At 36.1% G+C, this 15,976-nt stretch overlaps 1 protein-coding gene across 1 annotated transcript in view; it reads right to left on the bottom strand.

Moving 5' to 3' along the window:
- Nucleotides 1–15,976, bottom strand: part of DNAH11 (dynein axonemal heavy chain 11) — an 85,002-nt gene that overhangs the window by 13,223 nt on the left and 55,803 nt on the right.

Raw genomic sequence — 15,976 nt, 5'->3', positions numbered from 1 at the left:
TACTTTTTGTACCTTTAGAGGAGGAATCCAGAAATGTCCCTTTGGTACCTGGTGATACTGTTTTATGAAGGGTCCAAAGTAAGACACAAATGCTTTTGTCAATAAGATATCACCACATAAAAGTTTTCTTCTGTGCTTTGAGGTTTTCAGTGGACTGGCTCCAACATGTTTTTGGCCTGCAAAGCAAAATTAGAAAATGTTATCTCTTGAGCACCATGGAAGTGACAGAATGTTTAATCTCCATGTTATTAAGCAGAAACACACAAAAGTGCCACAGGAGAAATACTCCATTAGCAAGAGATACACTTCCAAAGAGTGCAATGCCTGGAAACAATCCAGAATTTCTGGTGATGACTTGAAACCTTTGAAGCTGAAAACAATAGGATAGAACTTTTTGTCAAATATTCTATCTACTGATTTTTCTGTAACTGGTGCTTTTGTCTAGATCAGATACACCATGGTGGGCACACTTTAATATTGGCAGCATCTGGTGTCCTACTGCCAGTGCAGATGTTTCCAGCAACATTCAGAAAAGGAAACAAGAACATTACAAGACAAAAAAAGAGGAAGAAAAAGCTGTTTCAATCTCAATAAAGATGTCACTTCTACTTTTTTTTGGCACTTTTTTTCCCAAGGGGAGGAGAAAGGCAGCAGAGTTGATATCCCTGCCCATGGCAGGGAGCTTAGAACTTAGATGGTCTTTAAGGTCCTTTCAAACCCAAAACATTTTATGATTCCGTGAAGACCTGCAGAGTTTTTTGGCTCTTATTTATCTTTCTTCAATTATCTACTAGCTACAGATATCTTACTCAGCTGAGGCTGCAATGATTTGGAATTTTGACAGGAGAAAAGATGAGGGTGGCCAAACACACAGGCTGCCCAGAGAGGTTGTGGAATTTCCATGGTCCTGGACAATCTGGTCTAACCAAACCTGTTTGATCAATGAGCATGGAATAGAATATCTCAGAAGGTTCCCTCCTGCTGCAATAATTCTGCCAAAGTTTAACTCTAGCATCACTTTCTTCATGTATTTTTTTTTTCCTACAGAGAGCCCTGGTTTCCCTTGTTCTTTTGCTGAGTTCATTTCAACCATGGTAACCCTGGCATGATATTTAGGATGAATAGTCAGGAATGATCTCAGATCTTGATGATTTATTATAAGCAGCTGTGTGGAAAGCTGTTATTTTATTCTGGTCATGTGATCCAAACAGCCCACCATCTATTTGAAATTTAACTGGTTACTGAAGAATTTCAGAAAATGAAAGCTTCTTCTTCAAAGAAAATTAACATTTAAGATATGGATCATCACTGAAGCAGAGAAAGGGTCAGGATGAAAAAAGGGAAGAACCCCAGAATTATTCATAAGGACAGCCATTTAAGGTCTGCCCATATTTTGTTTTTCAGAGAAATGATAGTAATCAAATAATATTTTCTTTTACATTATATAATCTAAATAAGTAAAAATCTCTGAATATAAAGTATCCTCTATACTTCATGGAATTTGATACTAAATGCATGTTTTTTGCTGGCGTCTCGTGCTTAAGAGCTTAAAAGAAAACTCTTAAATGTGCTCATTTTTGAAAGCTCTACAAATTATAAAATCAATCTCAAATAACTCACTCTCATTTAAAAAATAATTTTCCATGTGTACAAACCCAAAGTAATAAAATAATTGTTAAATTTTATATTCATTAAGTATTTTCCTTATATATTACTTATATAATATATTACTTATATTTCTCAGAAAAATCAGAAATACTACTGAAATGGTTAAACATTCAGTCTTGTGAAGACAGACACAGAATTCAATGATAACAGAAGAGTCAAAGTCTTTTGTTGTAAAAGAAGAATATAGAAGATCCACCAAGAAAATAGAAGTATCTTTAATCAAAGTATGCTGCTTAGTGTGCATAAGTTTCACAGTATAAACACAGGAATGTGGTGTGTGTGAAGGCCTCCTAAATCTCAGTTCCATCCATAAGAGATGCCAAATGACTGACAAGTAAAGGACCATTCCTGTTAAAGGTTTTAACAGCAATCTTTGCAATGTAGCAGTTTTGCTTTGAAATGTTTTAGACATCCATTTTTGCCTACAGAAGTCATTGGATTTTTCTTTAAATCATTAACTGAGGGCAACAAGACAATAAATCCATTAATTCACAAGAGGGCTTTTTGATTTATCCATTCCCTCATCTTGTTGTCACTGATGGGTAAGTCATAAACAATAAAGAGTACCCACCTCATTCTCCAAAATAGCTTTGAAATTTGAAGATTTGCTAAACATAGAATGATTGTCTATTTAAATCTTCAGTAATTTTACCATACCAGCCAAGCACCATAAATCACTAGTGACATTGGCTAACAAGGGTTTAAGAATTGGAACATGCAGTGTAATAAATTTCCAGACAGTTAAAAATCACTATAATTTTATTCTAATGCATTATAGATTGCCTGTAATGTCATCCTGGCCGGGGTGACCCATTTCTAATTTTGAACAGCTGTTCAGCTCGGGAGTTAGTTAATGATTAAATATAAATTGCCTGATTTATTAGTCTGAATGGCTGAGCTTCCAGGTCAATGCTATATAGACAAAATCATCAGTCTTGATGCTTTTCAGAAGTTAACTGTCTCCTGTTCTAGTCAAAAAGAATTTATTCTCAGAGGAAAAGGCTTGACATTCTCAATTAATCCTTTCCAATATTTTCCCCCTTAACTTACACAATAAGATCACTACTAAAACCTCAAATTTTGGAGATAAACTTCTTTTAACTCTGTAAATCTTCAAGAGCTGGAGACTGACTATGGGCTAAGGCCATGGATTTGCACAGAGCTTCCAAACACTTTGGAGGGCTGCAAGGCCAGGGCAATAGGGACCATTTCAGTTGTCTTGGGACAAACAAAAGTTTTCATATGCAGATAGTAACATTAACTTCACCATTTTTCTACCAAAGGAAAGATTATTTACATATTTTACATTTCAAGCATAGTAATTTCAGAATCAGATAGAAAAATACATTCTGTTTTAATTACACTGAGGGTTTTTTGATTAGTTTTATGTTCTTGCAATACTTTTTTCCAAAACTGATTTAATATTGATTGCTATGCTCTGCTGAGATATTTGCAGAAACAAAAGTATCCACACTCTAATCTTAGAAAACAAAGTCACAGGGATTTTAAGAAATCCAACTTAAAATATTTATTCAGACTACCTTGGGGACTCATGTCATAGTGTAAATATTCCTTGTACCTTCTATTTCCTGTCACATACATGCATTTGTCAAAAAAGGAGTTGTTAACATTCTAGATGATGAATTGAGACAGAACAATTTCTGTAAAGACCTAGGAGAGACTGCTCAGCAGTGCCGTAGCTGACTCCAGTGGTTCTGTTAAATAGGCATGCAGTAGCTTTAATGATGTTTGTCTGCAAATAAAGCTAATAATCACACTGAAATATATATAATTTTACCATAAATACACTTCATTCTTATTTAAAAATTATTAGTTTCTGTAAAAAAACCCAAAGCAAATAGCAAATATCTGACGGGTGCCTTCCACTTATTTGCAATCTAAAGTGCAACAAGGGCAGATGCAGGGTGGCTCCATCCTGACCTAGAGGATTATTCAGTCTTTCTGCTCATTAACCAGAGGCTGCCCAGGCTGTCACAATGTGTTCACAGTTGTGTATAAATGTGGTGATTTCGTTATTGAGATTTCTCTCTAGCAACCATGCCAATATCAGTTTCTCAGCAACACTTGATTTTTAGGAAGTACAAATGTGGCGCAGCACATTTTACTTCACACAATTTTATTGAGAGTTTATTTGTGATTCGGGGTTGTTTGGTTGGGTCCTTTTTTTCTAATTTAAAGGAATTCTAATAATGGTCATCTTGTCACCTTTGTCTTCCCCTGCACTCCTCCTGCCTATTTTCCCCATGCAATCTTCAAAAATTTAGGCTTAGCCTCCTGTTCAATGAAAAATTTCAACTATTTTTAAACTCACACTAAGATGAACATTTAGGCAAAATCTTCTCACCTCAGGTCACTTAACCAACCTGTTGGTTAGCCCAGTAATTTTGTTTATTCTGTTTACATCATCTGGATTTAGGGCTGTTTCCTCAACTGCCTTCTCAAGCGAAGATGTGAGCTTATGCAGAAAAGGGATGGGTAAATAGCATAGCTAAGAGTTTTTGCTTGGTTTTTAAAAGTATTATTTTTATTTCAAATAATATATTTTAATGACAATAATTGTAGGCAGTACCTTTAACTTTGTGGGGCAACAAAATTCAGAGGAAATGTTTTGCTAAATGCAGTGTTTTTTTACTGCAACTCCTGGACCACCATAAGTACATTAGCTAACAAAAATTGGAATTAAAAAAAAAGCAAGACAGAATTATTATTTTTATTTTGCATCTGAGCCTGGAGATGCAAAAACATTCAGTAATTTTCTCATGGTTTCATTCAGATTTTCTGCACACTGCTCTGCACCTTCAACCACATTCTCTGCACTCTGCTCAGAGGGCAGCAACATCCTGGCTTTGCTTTCAGGGCTTTCATACTGCACATGCCTCAAAATAAGTTACCTCAAACCAATTTGTTGCTCTTGAGTAACATACAGAGCTAGCAACAGTGAGTTCCACTTGAAGGCAAAATTTTCCTGTGTGGGGTTTAATGGAAGAACAGCAGCAGGAGCAAATTGTGCATATCTTCACAAAAGCTGGTTTTACTATTTTGCAGGATCAGAGATTTGGCCCTCTTCTGTCAGGTTTGATGCTTGAACTGGTGGTATGCAACCAGGAAATTTAGAAATTATTTATAATTTTAAAATAAGAAATTTATTGGCAAAGGGGGAAAGATACATCTTATAGATTAATAAGGAAGGTTGACTTGATTTCTTTAGGGATAATGAGGCAGCCAATACACTTTTTATGGTGATGAATCTTAAATTGAGAGACAGATGAGGACTTATAATGAATAAGTATGAGGATTTGCCCTCAATAAGAGCATCTAACAGACATGGGCTATAAGTAAAATTTCTTCAATCTAGCATTCAAGGCATAAGAAGAATGAGCACACTAACAGCTCTCTACTCTTTTTTAGGAGAGACATTTCTCGACACCTCAAGTTTGCCTGCATGATAACAGAGACTCTATACTTGACTATAGTTCAAGTGCACTCATCCATCAAAGGCTCGGGTAGTAAAGATGAGAAAGTGAGACAAACAGTAAGCAATGCCTCAATATCTGTGGGATTTGATTTTTTTTTTTGGATACATAATAGTCTCCTTTATCACAGCAGTTCTTATCCTATGATTTCTGAATAGGAAAGCTGTCACTACAAAACACACCATTCCCCTTTGTCATCTTTTCATAGCATGCCACATAAATAATGTCTAGCAACAGCAGGATTCCATATTGCATTTTATACCTCAGCACCCTAAATTCTATGGGATAAACCATGTATTTTAAATACACATGTTTTCAAGGAAGCTAGTGCCAGGAAGCTCTGTTCCACAAATCACAGCAGACAGCCATTATTCTCCATAGCATGCCTGCTGGACTGTGCCCTTGTATAATCCTTGTCAGGCACAGAGTATATCTTAAGTGCTCTCATATATTAATAACAATGATTGTAATGATAAATAATACAAACTGCACCACTTCTGCAAAAAGGATCAGCTTGGCCCAACTTCTTAGCCTTAGCATTACTAAACTTTACGTCCCATTATTTTTTTTCTTGCATAGTATAGGCATACTTACTGTGAAATATATATGAATTTTAAAATCATAATTTTCCCACATATTTTTAGCAGATAATTAGTCTCATGAAGGATAGAAATCTGATTTATTTCCACTCAAACTGCTTATAAAATAATTTTTCTTTTGAAGAAATAATCCTTTTTCATATTTCCTAACTATGTTTTCATTTAATTTACTGTGATCAATTTACTATATAGCAACTTAGTATACAGCAAATTGTTGGACTTGATGAGATATTAAAAATTTAACATACAAGTAAGGATTCATAGGTATCATCTTCCACAGAATGCTTTTTAATCATCTTAAGAACACTAAAAATGTTTGAATTACATTGTGTATTTCTATTAGTACCAGCCCATGTATATTTACCATCAAGAAAGATTACTGTAACAATATTTATTACAATGGTGGCCATAGACCATAAAATCATTTTGGTCAGCAGTTACCTTTAAGATCATTGAGTCCAACAGTTAACCCAGCATTGCCAAGCCCACCACTAAGCCATGCCCCTAAATGCCACACCTACACACCTTTGAAATACCTTCAGGGGTGGTGACACTACCTGGCAACCCTTTTGATGAAGAAAGTTTTCCTAATATGCAATCTAATAATTCTTTGGCACAGCCTGAGCCCATTTTCTCTTGTCCTTGCTGCCTGGGGGGAGAGCCTGTCCAGTTTACTCTGCAGAGCCTCCCTATCCTCCAGCAGAACAATACTCCTGCTCAACTTGGTGCAGTCTGTGAACTGACTGTGGGGACAGTCAATCCCCTCATCATTTCTCATTTAAAGATGTATTCTGGAGGCCATGAAAAGTGAAAGGAGGTCAGTGTAACTGTGCTGCCTGGACTGAAGGTGTGTTATTGATTACTAACAGCTGCACTGGTTATCTTCACTGAGAATTGCTGGCCACAAAAACTTCCATATGAAAAATATGTACAACTCTCCTTCCCTCTCTCTTTTTGCCCACAGAAAGAAGCTGAATTATGAGCCAGGGAGTACAGAATATCCATGAATGCAGAAGCAGAAATCACTAGCATCTAATGCTCTGCCTTCAAGTGTATTCTTCAATAAATTGATACAGGGGGATGGAAAAGAGGCAAGCAAATGAATGACTGAAAAGGATTAGGGCAAGAAATGACCTGAAGAATAGGAGGTAACCCCACTGAATGGATAGTCAGCTGGTTGCCCAGAGAGACAGGTACAGAAAAATGTCCATGTAGAGACAGTGACCTTCCTTTAACATTAGAAGAATTCTTGTTTTTATGGACACAATCCTGAGTTGTTTACTCACACGACTCAGATAAGAACTAAAAGCTTTTTACAGGCTGATGGGCTACACTGAGTTATCAGCTGCTAAGTTAAATAAAATCTAAGTACCTGTTGCTAAGAGTTGCCTGCATGGTTAGTTTTTCTTTTCACAGAAAAAAATACAAATTTGTCTTCCCTTTATACCAATTTCAAAGATTTCCTTACACAGTGAATCATCTTACCTTTAAAAAGCCTGACATGAACCAGTTTGCATAGGCCAGGGTTCCACATTACAAAATACTGAATGAAGAATTAAGTCCAGCAGGTCAAGAAGCACCATGGTTGGAAAAATGCAACCGTTGAAACTTTGCTAGATGTAAAACACTCTAGAAAAAACAAAGAAAACTGCTGACTATGTCCACAGCATTTTATTTGAACTCTATAAAGATGGATGACAGTAAAATGTCAATATTTCATGTTGAATTTGCATCTTTTCATAAGCTAATTCTGGCTAATGCTGCTGCTGTACATAACAACCATCCCCATGAACAGCATGTTGCATGCCACGTCCTTTAGCATGTGGATTAATACAAGTTTCTGCATGAGGAAGCTGAGCTGATTTTAAATGTAACATCGAACAGTGCAATTCAGGCTCACTGAGCAGGGATGAAAATCTGCAGTAAAAATTATTCACTGTTGACCATTTTTTGCGTGTTTAGGTGGAGAAAAAGGATGAGGCCAGAAAGCAAAGTGCGAAGACAGGAAGGGATCCTGTACTCACCAGTCTGCAGACTTCATTCCATCTACTGAACTTTTCTAATGGACACATCCTTTCACCATCCTCTAACACTTCACAGGTAGGAAACCAGGCACTAACCATCAGAGGAAGTGCATCTCTCAGACGTGTAATTTCCTGTAGGAGAAACTTTTGAAGGTAACATTTTATAAAGTGGGTGTCACATTCCCAACTTGTTATAATTCTGGAAAAAAAATTTCCTTCTAAGCTTCATAGATTGTTTGGAGTTCTGGTACCTGTTAACTTGCAGGCATTTTTCTTTCCTTCTAGTTGCCAGTCCTGGGGAAGCTATCAAAGTCTTTCAGATGTGTCTTAATGTTATGCACTACTTATAAATGTTTTGATAATTTCCAGTCTGCCACAGCTATTAGATAACATTAGACATGTAATTAAAACTAGGTTACTTCAATCACTTTCAAATATTTTCTTTAAAAATATGTTAAATAACATTTCAACATTTTCTCCCCCTTAATGAGAAATTATATGGTTTGTGTACAATAGATACAGAAATCATTGTCACTGCAAGTGTATGGAAGCTGTTTGGATATAGCATATATATAGATAAGCAGTTTGTGGAATTCAGTGACTTCAATCACCTCACAAATGATAATGACACATTAGATGAGAATCCTATTCCTATCTGGAATTTGGAAGACATTCAAATGAACAATATTTTGCATTGGGCTGTGCAAAGGATTGCACTGTAACTCAAGCTTTTGAAGGGAAGTGATTGGAGGCTGTATAGTGAAGCACCTAAAAACAGTGACTACATTCTTCCTGAGAGATGAATGTAACATGTGGACCAGTAGAAGCAAATACAGAAATGCCCAAGGGGAATAATTTGCCTTAATTTTTTTTTTTTTTGCCAGCAATCCTCAGTAAGGAAATGGTAGATAAAGACATGAATTATGTATGTGTATATCTATGTATATATATATATATACACACACATATATACATATATATGCATATGTATGTATATACGTGTATATACATGTATATATATATAATATATACACATACATTATGTATGTGTATACATTTTTTAAGTCTTTTCATATAATAAAACCGATTCACTTCTAGGCATCTTCAAATTTCTGGACTAAGTCACAACCCAGTTACAAGAAACAAGTCAAAACCAAGTTTTCCTGAGTGATGTGTGCAGGAGATTTTATTATATAACACTTAGTCAAGTGTTACAAATATATCTTAGCATATATAGTATAGACACTGCATAGACAAGCAGTATTCCTTTGTATTCCTTTTCAACTTCATCTTCAGATGAAGTTCATCTTGTAAGATATTACTGCATGAACTAAATTTCTGTTTACTTTTGGAATCATAAAATGTTAGTTTAGAAGGCTCTTTGGGGGTAATCCACTCCTACTCTCAACTCAACACAGGACTAATAAAAAGAAAACTTCAAAGCTGTGTTTGAATTCTTCATGATCAGCCTCAATGTCTTCTTCCCTAAGATACTAATAAATAAACAGCAAACAAGAAGTATTCATAGAAAGTTCAAATATGTATTATTTTGCATTTGTCAAGAGTGAATTTGGCCAACAATAGCGTTATCCATTCAACAACCCCATGAGTTTTGGAGCTGATTTTTGTTTTGAGTAATAACTGCTATAGAATTAAAAAGTAAAGCTAGAATTCCTTAGAAAAGTTCATCAGGTAGAACAGCTAGGGTATTGAAGCAGTTATAAAAAGAATAGTTTTAATGAGATCCTCCCACCATGTAAAGGGAATACTGGTGGAATATGCAGTATGGATTTTAAAAAGGGGTTAGTAAAAATATTCATAGTAAATGACAGTATGACAAGTGTTGGCCTAACAGAGGCAACAGATGAATGCAAAGAAATTGCAACTTTGCCTGTAGGGCAGAATTCTTCCTATTAGGAACTAAGCATAGCAGAGGGAAAGACTGCTGCCAACAACCCTCAGAAAAATGCATGAGGAGAGGAAAGGAGAAGTAAATAAAAGTAAGAAAAGGGGAAGTAAACATGTGAAAAAAGGATTAATCATATTTGCAGGCTGATTGAATGCAAGGCCACCTAAACCGGGAAAAGGTTATTTGAGATACTGTTGGGCAAGGAACAGAGATGTATTAGTGCTTTTTTCAGAGGAACACATTAAAACAATAAAAGATTCCATGAGTTTTAAGGGTGACTGCTGTGTATTTTAAAAATAGCAAAAAACCACAAAATCTCCCCAAACAACACTAGAAGGCTATCTTTTTTGTCCAGAAGTGTTTGTACTTAATAGACATAAATCAGTATAGATGTGTGAAATAAAAAGCATGATGCTTCCATAAAGCTGTGTTTTAGTGCAGATTCAAGCTTCAATAGGGTAGATTTTGATCTAAATGGGCAACTCCAAGGTCATAAGGCTAAAGCTGTTTCACATGGAAGAAAAATACCTGCTGTAGCAGCTGATGGGATTTTTGGGGTGAGGGTCAGAAGAGAAAGTCAGATGGCAAAAGCTACCTTTGTTTACCCATTAAAACTGTATCTCCATCAGAAAAAGAAAAAAAAAAAAGGATATCAAAATAGAAGGAAGAAAACCAGGAAATTCCTGAAATAATTACATTCTAAAATGCCGTAACTCACAGGCTTCCAAGTGTTTCCATAAAAGTGGATTTTTATCATTCTTTTACAATGCTAATTCATGAGAAAACAGTGAGTATAAATGCCACATTAAAATTTTTCAGCCTTTGTTTATTGCTTAATATCTTAAATTATGAGGTTACAGATCTAAATGTTACTAACAAAAAAGTCTTAAGCCAGGTCAAAATCTTTTAAACCTAATTAATGTCACAGCTTTCAAAGCATTTGAAGCTTTCTTTGCTAAGTAAGGCTGATTAGCTTGAAGCAGAAAGTCCTTCCACCCACCAGCTCCCAAGATAACATGTCTTTGTATCAAGAGTGCTTTGTGCTGCAGTTGCTCCATTAAATGCATACTTAAACAACAAATAATCCCTCTCAAAAGTTCAATAGATACTTGATGACTTGAAGTGTGGTCTTCAATTGCATCATTAACTCACAAGACACTTGTCGGTAAAAGACTAATCAAAGTTTCCTCTTCTATATGCATGTGTGCACATATGTACCTGTGTTTGTGAGTCTCTCAAAAAATCAGAGATGTGATGCTGTTTTTATTGTATTAATGACAAATGTTAACACAAATGAACATGGGCTTCTAAAGCCCTTTCTGGATGTTATTGCTCTACTGCAGTAGGTCATGACTGGTATAAAAACTCGGCACGTATTCCTTGTAAAACTCACAGCCAGTTGCTTCTATCAACCACTATTTCAATTATTAGTGTGTTGGTTATAATGTGCCTAGATGGCTTTGAGGAAATTCAGTCATTTTGGGTAAACAGCTTCATGAACTGCCACCCAAAATTGCAGAATGTTCATCAGTACATTTACGGTGAAAATAGTGATAATCCCCAATGAGAGCATGCCTTTGATATTTGAACTAGATTGTAATAAACCGATAAAAATAGAACATGTCAAAATAAATAAATAAATAATTTTAAAAAAGGAAATCAAGTGGGATCAAGGTGTTAGAGAATTAAGCTAATTAACCAAGCAGTACTTATGAAAAGCTTTTTCCTGATGGCTCATAGTTCTTCTGTAGCTGCTGCTAATTCGGTGTTAGTCTGAGCCAGCACACAACATTTTGGTTCTGTCTCACAATACACCTTGAAAAAGACATACCACATTGGTACATTAGAGAAGAAATTGGTCTCACTTTATTGGAAAAATTACAAATTACTTCTGACGAAAGACTGAGATAATCCTAGCAGTCTCTCATTACATATCTTTGCTTTAGACCCATCTTTCTACACAAGAGTGAGTCAGGCAAAGGTTTCTTTCATTACTGACTACAGCAGATTTTATGTTAGTTTGTAGAAGGATATCTTAAGCAGAACTGAATGCAACCTTAGTGAGTCTACTCTCCAACTAGAATTACTATATATCTATCACTTTAATGATTTTAGAATGCAGCTGGAAGTCAGACAGGCATTACACTTGATAAGTGTACTCATCATCTACAATTGATAAGTTTTTTACTATTCTGTAATTAAGTGAGCATCTTATAATTCTAGGATGAATGGAGAAATCCTGCTGCCAGGTGCTCCAGGGAATCACAAGTGATAAGCCCTGTCTTACACTGCAGACAGGCAGACCCAGGATGGATGTTTCAAGTGAAATGTGTACATCTGGAGAATATTTCCCAACTGTTGCATCATAATGACAATTGAAAAGTCCTGGACAGCTACATCTTTTTTACCACTTCCTACTAAAAATAAATACATGCATACATACTGCCAAGTACTGAACACTTCCCACTTCATCTCTGGTGGTTGTTACATGCTCCCCAGAACATTAAGTTGAGCCTACCAAAATAATAAAGAATTCATTAACCAAAACTCCTCCATCAGGGCTCGTTCAAGAGCTGATATATACATACCTCACTGTATATATGTATGTTTTTGACTATATTGATGGCCCAAGCACAGAGACCAGCTGCTGCAAAGGATTTTGCATGAACATAATTTGGGTTGAAATCTGGATTCTTTAAGTAATGCTCCTTGGTGACCTTCAGACAATATTCTCAGAAATATGCTCCTTATCATAGTTGATTAAATCTTGCCAAGAGTCTTCAACCTGTGAGAGGTTCCAGCATAAATGATGTTCAATTTCTTGAGAAGCAGAAGCTAAATCCTACTTCCATCTCAAAGGTAACATGGGAATCCTGCACTAGCTAATTTGTTTAGAAATGTTATTCAGTACAAAGCAAAGATATTTCCCCCGAAACACAAAAGTATTCCCTGTCACAACACAATTTGTGATTTATGTCCTGCTTGATAAACTAGGGGGAAATGAGATAAATATAATTAAATGCTCCCCATTTCATTTTCTCTTGGTTTTGCATTCAATAAATCCCAGTGGTGCTCAGGCTGGCTTGAGTTTGTCACCAAAGGTAGACAGAAAAGAGTGATGCAGGGTCATATCTTCTCTCCCTAAATTCAAGCTGCAAGAAAATGAAGTTATTATTTATTTTCTTTTTCTCTGATTGCCTTTTTAAAGTTTATTATTTTCTCCTTTCATCTCAGATATCATCTGGTGATAATTACCTTTGCTATAAGGAGTTTTGTGGTTTTCAGCTTCCATCCTTGGGCCTTTTCCCTTTATGTGACAGGATGTTGGTTTCAACTGGGATAGAGTTAATTTTCTTCAGAGTGGCTGGTGTGGGGCTGTGTTTTGGATTTGTGCTGAACACAGGGCTGATAATACAGAGATGTTTTTGCTATTGTTGAGCAGGGCTTACACCTGAGACCTTTTCTTACACCAAGACCTTTTCTGCTTTTTGTACTGTAATGCAGGTGAGACGACTGGGGGTGTGTGAGAGGCTGGGAGGAGACACAGCCAGAAGAGTTTCATATCCTAATCAGTGACACTGACAGTGGGATCAAGTTCACCCTCAGCAGATTTGCAGATGATACCAAAGTGAGTGGTGTGATTGTCATGCCTGAGGGATGGGGTGGTACCTAGTAATGCAGGGCAGGAGACCAGGTAAGGTATCTGTACAGAAAAGCTGGGGGACATTAGGACAGTCTGTTACCCCTGAGGAGTTACTGAACACAGGGAGGAACTCAGGTAAGCTGCAATGGTTCAAATAGTTCACATGCAAAAGCTGGAGCTAAACAAGAGAGTGAAGACTTTTTGCTAAGATTTTGAGACCCACAAACTTTTTTCCCCTGACTACCCCTTCTTCCCCTTTAAAGGGTTTTCTTTTAGATAATTAGAGGAAGTACCAAGAAGGCTATGTCTGGTTCAGTGTTGCACTGGAGCTTTCCCTATATAATAAAATATTCACACCAGTTTTGAGGTATAGGAAAACATACAAAATTTGTCAAAGCAGCCTCCATCTTTTGCCAAATTTTCCTTCTTTTTATTCCCCAAGTCCGAAATTGTAGGTCACAACAAGGGAGGGAATGGGAGAAATGGAAATATTCTATATGAAAACACTGTACTTAATTTCAGATTTGGAAATTAAACAATCATCAGTTCAAGCAGCTTTGTCAAGACACTTATTTTGGCTTAAGAGTGGCTTGGATCAGTGACTTTACATCAGTTAGCATCAGTCTTACATGAAATCTGAGTGCCTCCATAGCTTTCTGCAACAATTTAATTACCTGTTAAAAAGCGGATTATGATTTCATTGGCCCAAATTTATCTGGGAGAGTAAACCTTGGGGACATTCTGTATCATCATCAATTGTGTATTTGGAAGATTACTATAAAACTTTTAAAGATACCTTGCCTGAGGCTGAAGTCAGTTATACTTGCTTCATCCTTATCCTTGTACCTCATGCTCATTTCACAGGCTCATCTCCTGTCAGGTCTTGCTTAAACCTAGTTTAATTACAGAGAAAGAAGATATTACAGTGATCAAGATGTTAATATTTGGATCAAGCACTCTGCACTGGCAGTAACAAGCCTCTGTAAGAATTTAATATCCTTACAAAACCTGTTTCGACAATTATCAGGGACATTTTCCATGTACTCATTTATTAGATAGGACACACACAGCTACTGTCTGTGGAAATAACAAATATTAAAAATCAATATAGATTACAATATAAATGACAAGTTACTAATCAAGTTAAATATGTCCCTCATCTCCTGTGATGTAGCTTTTATGATTTGTTCCTAATCCTCAGCTAGTGTCACTATTACACGTATACCTACACCATGATCTGCAAGTTTTCTGTCTTTAAAGGGGTAGGTCCTATTTTAAAAGGCAATGGCATATGTAAATATGCCATGTTCGTGTGTAAACTGCTCTGGCTGATAACACTCAAAGCAGAATAATGGCCAGCAAATTGACAGCAGCATTACTGCCCACTATTTTAAAACCTGACCAGTGTCCTGTTCATTGCAAAATCTTAGTTTATTACTGTACAGGTATGTAGCATTGCCACAGTTAGGTGGAACCCAGACTAACCTCACTTTTCCTAATAAGTCTGATCTAAAGCGATTTCCATCCTTCACCTATTCTTTCTTAAGTAATACTTCACTCCAAGTCAATACTTCCAAGGTATTTACTTGCTTAAGGCTGTAAAATTCGAAAAGCTCTTGTGAGCTCCAATTTGAAATCTATAGAAGAGGAAAGCAAAAATATTTTTTTAAAGGGTGACATACTTGAGTCAATTAGGAAGAGTCTTCACAAATTACTTAGCTGAAGACGTATTCTCATTTGCTGGGCTTTTTTCAGTAACAAAAAAATGAGAGAAGATTAGTGTTTAGAAGCTATCGCTAGCCTTATGAAACAGTTTTAGATTAATGTAGCACAAAATGACACTTTCATTTCCAATGAAAACATTTCAGAAGTGCAATAAAGCAATGAACAGTAGAGTACAGTAATCATTAGTGTCAGGTGCTGAACTTCATCCCTGAAACAAAGTGGCCCAAAGATGTGATTATCTCACAATAATCACTCTATGTGTTTCACCTAGCTGCTTAATGAAGTAATTAAAATTGTGTTAAGGGTACATTTTGAACATCCAAACTTACCAGAAGCATATGGAAGCAATACAGGCAAAGCACCACTGAAAAGTGTTTGGTAGAATGCTGAGTTGTTGGATCCCATTTGTACAAGTTTCATTAATTGGACTATTTGGACTTGAAACTTCACGGCCATTTTTAAGTCCTGTGTGAGATATGGATCAGCAAAAAGCTGAAGTCTGTAGTTAGCATAGTCCAGAGAAACATAAAGGTCCTGATCATGTCTTCATTTATCTCAGTATCAAAAATTACTTTTCTCTCAGTAAAATAAGGATTGGACACAAGGTTTTTGGAAAGGTATAAAACATAATCTGGCAGTAAGTATTTAAGAAACAGAATAGAAGAAAATGAGAGACCATTCTAAATGTTTTGACAGGACAGTCCTCCCTGCTGGTTAATATCTGGAAACTACAAAATCCTTGGGAACTTTAAGTTTCCATATGTCAAGATCAGGCATTAACAATTATTTCAAGTCAATTAAGAACTTCTCTCTGCACTATTTGTCAATGACACAACGTGCATGAAGATTTTGTAGCAAAATCCAGGACTTAAATGAACCTTCCAGACTTTAAAGGCAGGGGAACTTCACTTTAC

This window comes from Cinclus cinclus, chromosome 1, assembly GCF_963662255.1.
Source record: "Cinclus cinclus chromosome 1, bCinCin1.1, whole genome shotgun sequence".
Taxonomy (NCBI): Eukaryota; Metazoa; Chordata; class Aves; order Passeriformes; family Cinclidae; genus Cinclus; species Cinclus cinclus.
Note: the sequence above shows the minus strand (reverse complement) of the source record. Positions and strands in the feature narration are given on the sequence as shown.